Raw genomic sequence first — 6,554 nt, forward strand, 5'->3', positions numbered from 1 at the left:
TTCAACTAATCTTTGACAAAGCAGGAAACAATGTCCAATGGAAAAAAGACAGTCTCTTCAACAAATGGTGTTGGGGAAATTGGACAGCCACATGCAGAAGAAGGAAACTGGACCATTTCCCTACACCACACACAAAAATAAACTCCAAATGGTTGAAAGACCTCAATGTGAGACAGGAGTCCCTTAACATCCTAAAGAGAACACAGGCAGCAACCTCTTCGACCTCAGCCACAGCAACTTCTTCCTAGAAACATCGCCAAAGGCAAGGGAAGCAAGGACAAAAATGAACTATTGGGACTTCATCAAGATAAAAAGCTTTTGCAAAGCAAAGGAAACAGTCAACAAAACCAAAAGACAACCGACAGAATGGGAGAAGATATTTACAAGTGACATATCAGATAAAAGGCTAGAATCCTAAATCTATAAAGAACTTATCAAACTCACCCAAAGAAAAAATGATCCAATCAAGAAATGGGCAGAAGACATGAACAGACATTTTTCCAAAGGAGACATACAAATGGCCAACAGACACATGAAAAAGTGCTCAATATTGCTCGGCATCAGCTTAATCCAAATCAAACCTCAGTGAGATACCACTCACACCAGTCAGAATGGCTAAAATTAACATTCAGGAAATGACAGATGTTGGCGGGGATGCAGAGAAAGGGGAACCCTCCTACACTGTTGGTGGGAATGCAAGCTGGTGCAGCTACTCTGGAAAACAGTATGGAGGTTCCTCAAAAAGTTGAAAATAGAGCTACCATATGATCCAGCAATTGCACTACTGGGTTTTTATCCCAAAGATACAAAAGTAGGGATCCGAAATGGTACGTGCACCCCGATGTTTATAGCAGCAATGTCCACAATAGCCAAACTGTGGAGAGAGCCAAGATGTCCATCGACAGATGAATGGATAAAGAAGTCGTGGTGTATATATACAATGGAATATTATGCAGCCATCAAAAGAATGAGATCTTGCCATTAGCAATGACGTGGATGGAACTGGAGGGTGTTATTATGAGTGAAATAAGTCAAACAGAGACAGACATGTATCATATGACCTCACTGATATGAGGAATTCTTAATCTCAGGAAACAAACTGAGGGTTGCTGGAGTGGGGGGTGGGGTCGGAGGGATGGGGTGACTGGGTGATAGACACTGGGGAGGGTATGTGCTCTGGTAAGTGCTGTGAATTGTGCAAGACTGTTGAATATCAGATCTGTACCTCTGAAACAAATAATGCAATATATGTTAAGGAAAAAAAAAAAGAAGAAGAAGGTAGTAGGAGGGGAAGAATGAAGAGGGGGAAATCAGAGGGGTAGATGAACCATGAGAGATGATGGACTCTGAAAAACCAACTGAGGGTTCTAGAGGGGAGGGCGGTGGGTGGATGGGTTAGCCTGGTAATGGGTATTAAGGAGGGCATGTTCTGCATGGAGCACTGGGTGTTATGCACAAACAATGAATCATGGAACACTACATCAATAACTAATGATGTAATATATGAGGATTAAAATAACAATAAAAAAACTATTTTTGAAGAGACTTAGCACACAAACATTTATTAACAAATATAAATATATTTAAAGAACTAAAGACAGCTACACACACACATACACACACGCACACAGAGGCTGTTTCTCTGGAGAACGTTGACTAGAAGAGTGAGTTTTTAACAGACAGATATACATAATAATAACATCACAAAAGTAGAGTGAAGGGATGGTGCTATTCAGAAGTAAAGTTTCTATATGTTACTAGAATTAAGTTAGTATAATTAAGAAATGGATTTTGGTCAATTGAGATGTACACAATAAGCCCCAAAGTGGCTACTAAAATAATAATTTTAAAATATAATTAAATTATTAAAGAAATTAAAGTGTTACAGTAGAAAATATCCATTTAATCAAATAAAAATATTTATAAAGGTGGAGCAGAGGAACAAAAGTGGCATGAGATACATTAAAAAAAGGAAAACTGACAACCATAAATCGAACCATATCAATAATAACATTAAATGTGAATAACCATTTCAATCAAAAAACAAAGATTTTCAGATTGAATAGTAGAACAAGGGTCAACCGTATGTCATCTACTAAAGACACTGTTTATACACAAAGATACAAAAGTTGAAAGTAAAGGAATGGAAAAAGATATACCACATAGAGGAGGAGCAAGATGGTGGAGGAGTAGGATACCTAAATTTCGTCTGGTCCCAGGAATTCAGCTAGATAAGGATCAAACCATTCTGAACACCTACAAACTCAATAGGAGATTGAAGAAAAGAATAGCAGCAACTCTCTGAACAGAAAAGCGACCACTTTCTGGAAGGTAGGATTTGTGGAGAAGTGAATCTGAGGCGATATTAGGGAGGATAGATGGCGGGGAGGGGGCCTCCATTGGCCGCTTCTGGCAAGTGATAGAGCTGCGGAGCACAAAATCGGAACTTTTACAAGTCTGCTCCACTGAGGGACGTCACTCCAGTGGCTAAGTGGGGGGTGGAACTCTCACTGGGACAGTGTGGTCTCAGGACCCTCAGGGTCACAGAAAGACCGGGGGTGCCTGAGTGCAGCAGAGCTCCCAGGTATGGGAGCAGGGAAGCTGGTTGCAGAGACGGAGCTGAGGAGTGGGCTCTCAGCTCAGGGTTGCCATAAACCGTGATCTGTGGCACAGTTGGGCCACTGCTCTTCCAGCAGGGACCCAACAAGTGGCAGATCCAGGGAGACTCCCCTTCCACCCCTGGGAGGAGTGGTGCAGGAGAACACCACAGGAATCTGCTGGGTTTGGAGACTACAAACGGGGTTGTGTGCCAGAGATAGAAATGCCCTGTCATAGGCTGGGTGAGCACGGAGTGTGGCTTGAGACCAGAGAGATGTGAGTGATTGACTGCTTTTCTCTGGGGGCTCACTGAGGAGTGGGGCCCCGAGTTCTTGGCTCCTCCAGGTCAGACATTAGGAGGCCACTATGTTCACTCTCATCCTCCATATCTGTACAGAAATCTTGCAAGGAACAAAAGCTACCAAGAGCAAACCCGAGCAGATTACTTAGCCCAGCCCGGCAAGGGCCGGGAAATTCCACCTCTGGCAAAGACATTTGAGAACCACTGCACCAGGCCCCTCCCCCAGAAGATCAGCAAGAACAGCCAGCCAAGACCAAGTTTACCAATCAATGAGAATGGCAGAACTCCAGCACTAGGGGAATACTGCACATAGAATTCATGGCTTTTCCCCCCCTGATTCTTTAGTCTCTCAAAGTTAATTTTTTTAATTTTCTTTTTTTTCCCTTTTTCTTTTTTTCTTTTTTTGAATTTTTCTTTGTTCCTTTTTCAGCTAACATCTTATCAATCCCTTTTTTAAAAATCTTTTTTATTTTTCATTTTTTAGAGTTATATTCTATCCTTTCATAGTAGATAACCCTTTTTGGTATATATATATAAGTTGTTCTCTCTAAAATTTTGGGATACAGTTTCTTCTAACAGACCAAAATATAGCCGAAATCTCTAGTGTATGGTTTTGTTCTACTCTCCTGCCTGATCACATTCTCTCCCACCCATTTTTTTAATTCCTTTTCTTTCTTTTTTCAACTAACTTCTTATCTTACAAATTCCTTTTCTAAAATCTTTTATAATTTTCATATTTACAGTCATATTCCATCCCTTCATTGTATTTAACCTTATTTTTGTACATATATAAGTTTTACTTTCTTTAAAATTTTGGGAGGCACTTTCTTCTAAAGGACCAAGATAAGCCCAAAATCTAGTGTGTGGCATGGATCTATGCACCAGCCTGATCATAGTTGATCATATTCTTTTTTTTTAAATCTTTTTCTTTATCTTTTTTTTCTTCTTTCTTTCTTTCCCTTTCTTTTCCCCTGGTTCAGGTCCCTTCTGAATTTTTTTAGTGTATATTTTTGGGGAGTCATTGTTACCCTGTTAGCATTTTGTTCTCTCATTCATCTATTCTCCTCTGGACAAAATGACAACATGGAAAAAATCACCTCAAAAAAAGAACAAGAGGCAGTACTGATTATCAGGGACCTAATCAATACGGACATTAGTAAGATGTTGGAACTACAGTTCAGAATGATGATTTTAAAGATACTACCTGGGCATAAAAAAAGCATGGAAGTTATTAGAGAAACACTTTCTGGAGAAATAAAAGAACTAAAATCTAAGTTCAAAATCAAAAAGGATATTAATGAGGTGCAATAAAAATGGAAGATCTAACTGCTAGGATAAATGAGACAGAAGAGAGAATTAGGGATCTAGAAGACCAAAGGATGGGAAATAATGAAGCTGAGAATAAGAGAGATAAACAGCTACTGGATCACGAGGGCAGAATTCGAGAGATAAGCGATACCATAAGACAAAACAACATTAGAATAATTGGGATCCCAGAAGAAGAAGAAAGAGAGAGAGGGGCAGAAGGTATAATGGAGCAAATTATAGCAGAGAACTTCCCTAATATGGGGAAGGAAAAGGGCATCAAAATCCAGGAGGCACAGAGAACCCCTCTCAAAATCAATTAAAATAGGTCAACACGCTGACATCTAATAGTAACTGAGTCTCAAAGACAGAGAAAATCCTGAAAGCAGCTTGGGAGAATAGATCTCTAACCTACAATGGTAGAACATTAGAATGGCAACAAACTTATCCACAGAGATCTGGCAGGCCAGAAAGGACTCACATGATATATTCAGAGCACTAAATGAGAAAAATATGCAGCCAAGAATACTCTATCCAGCTAGGGTGTCATTGAAAATAGAAGGAGAGATAAAAAGCTTCCGGGAAAAACAAAAACTAAAAGAATTTGCAAACACAAAACCTACCCTACAAGAAATATTGAAATGGGTCCTCTGAGCAAAGAGAAAGCCTAAAGGTAACATAGACCAGAATGGAACAGAGACAATATACAGTAACAGTCACCTTACAGGCAATACAATGACACTAATTTCATATTTTTCAATACTTACCCAGAATGTAAATGGACTAAATGCCCCAATCAAAGACACAGGCTATCAGATTGGATAAAAAAACAAAACCCATTGATATGCAGTCTGCAAGAGACTCATTTTAGACCGAAAGACACCCCCATATTTAAAGTGAGGGGGTGGAAAACCATTTATCATACTAATGGACACCAAAAGAAAGCTGGGTGGCAATCCTTATATCAGAAAAATTAGATTTTACAGAAAAAACTGTAATAAGAGATAAGGAAGGACACTATATCCTACTTAAAGGGTCTATCCAACAAGAAGATCTAACAATTGTAAATATCTATGCCCCTAACATGGGAGCAGCCAAATATATAAGCCAATTAATAACAAAAACAAAGAAACACATTGACAACAAAACAATAATAGTGGGGGACTTTAACCTCCCCCCCCCCAGTGAAATGGACAGATCATCTAAGCAAAAGATCAACAAGGAAATTAAGACTTTAAATGACACACTGGACCAAATGGACTTCACAGACATATTCGGAACATTCCATCCCAAAGCAACGGAATAAACATTCTTCTCTAGTGCCCATGGAACATTCTCCAGAATAAATCACATCCTGGGTCACAAATCAGTTCTCAAACAGAACCAAAAGATTGGGACCATTCCCTGCATATTTTCGGATCACAATGCTTTGAAACGAGAACTCAATCACAAGAGGAAAGTTGGAAAGAACTGAAATACATGGAGGCTAAAGAACATCCTACTAAAGAATGAATGGGTCAACCAGGAAATTAAAGAAGAATTTAAAAAATTCATGGAAACTAATGAAAATGAAAACACAACTGTTCAAAATCTTTGGGATGCAGCAAAGGTGGTCCTAAGAGGAAAGTATATAGAAATATAAGCCTTTCTCAAGAAACAAGAAAGGTCTCAAATACACAACCTAACCCTCCACCTAAAGGAGCTGGAGAAAGAACAGCAAATAAAGCCTAAACCCAGCAGGAGAAGAGAAATAATAAAGATCAGAGCAGAAATCAATGAAATAGAAACCAAAAGAACAGTAGAACAGATCAACGAAACTAGGAGCTGGTTCTTTGAAAGAATTAACAAGATGGATAAACCCCTGGCCAGACTTATCAAAAAGAAAAGAGAAAGACCCAAATCAATAAAATCATGAATGAAAGAGAAGAGATCAAAGCCTACACCAAAGAAATGCAAACGATTATAAGAACATATTATGAGCAACTCTATGCCAGCAAATTAGATAATGTGGAAGAAATGGATGCATTCCTAGGGATGTATCAACTACCAAAATTGAACCAGGAAGAAATAGAAAACCTGAACAGACCTGTAACCACTAAGGAAATTGAAGCAGTCATCAAAAATCTCCCAAAAAACAAGAGCCCAGGGCCAGATGGCTTCCCAGGGGAATTCTACCAAACATTTAAGGAAGAATTAATACCTATTCTTCTGAAACTGTTCCAAAAAATAGAAAAAGGAAAACTTCCAGACTCATTTTATTAGACCACCATTACCTTGGTCCCCAAACCAGACAAAGACTCCATCAAAAAGGAGAATTACAGACCAATATCCTTGATGAACATGGATGCAA

The 6,554-nt window shown here is 39.0% G+C and overlaps 1 long non-coding RNA gene across 1 annotated transcript in view; it reads left to right on the forward strand.

Annotated features, from left to right (window-relative positions):
- Positions 1-5,964, forward strand: part of LOC145720593 (uncharacterized) — a 69,805-nt gene extending 63,841 nt beyond the window's left edge. Inside the window, exon 2 of the long non-coding RNA XR_014143675.1 lies at positions 5,743-5,964. This is a non-coding gene — a long non-coding RNA (uncharacterized LOC145720593). The remainder of the gene's footprint in view (positions 1-5,742) is intronic.
- Positions 5,965-6,554: the final 590 nt, after the last annotated feature.

Source organism: Leptonychotes weddellii, chromosome 3 (assembly GCF_054177405.1).
Source record: "Leptonychotes weddellii isolate Sample4059 chromosome 3, ASM5417740v2, whole genome shotgun sequence".
In the NCBI taxonomy this organism is placed as follows: Eukaryota; Metazoa; Chordata; class Mammalia; order Carnivora; family Phocidae; genus Leptonychotes; species Leptonychotes weddellii.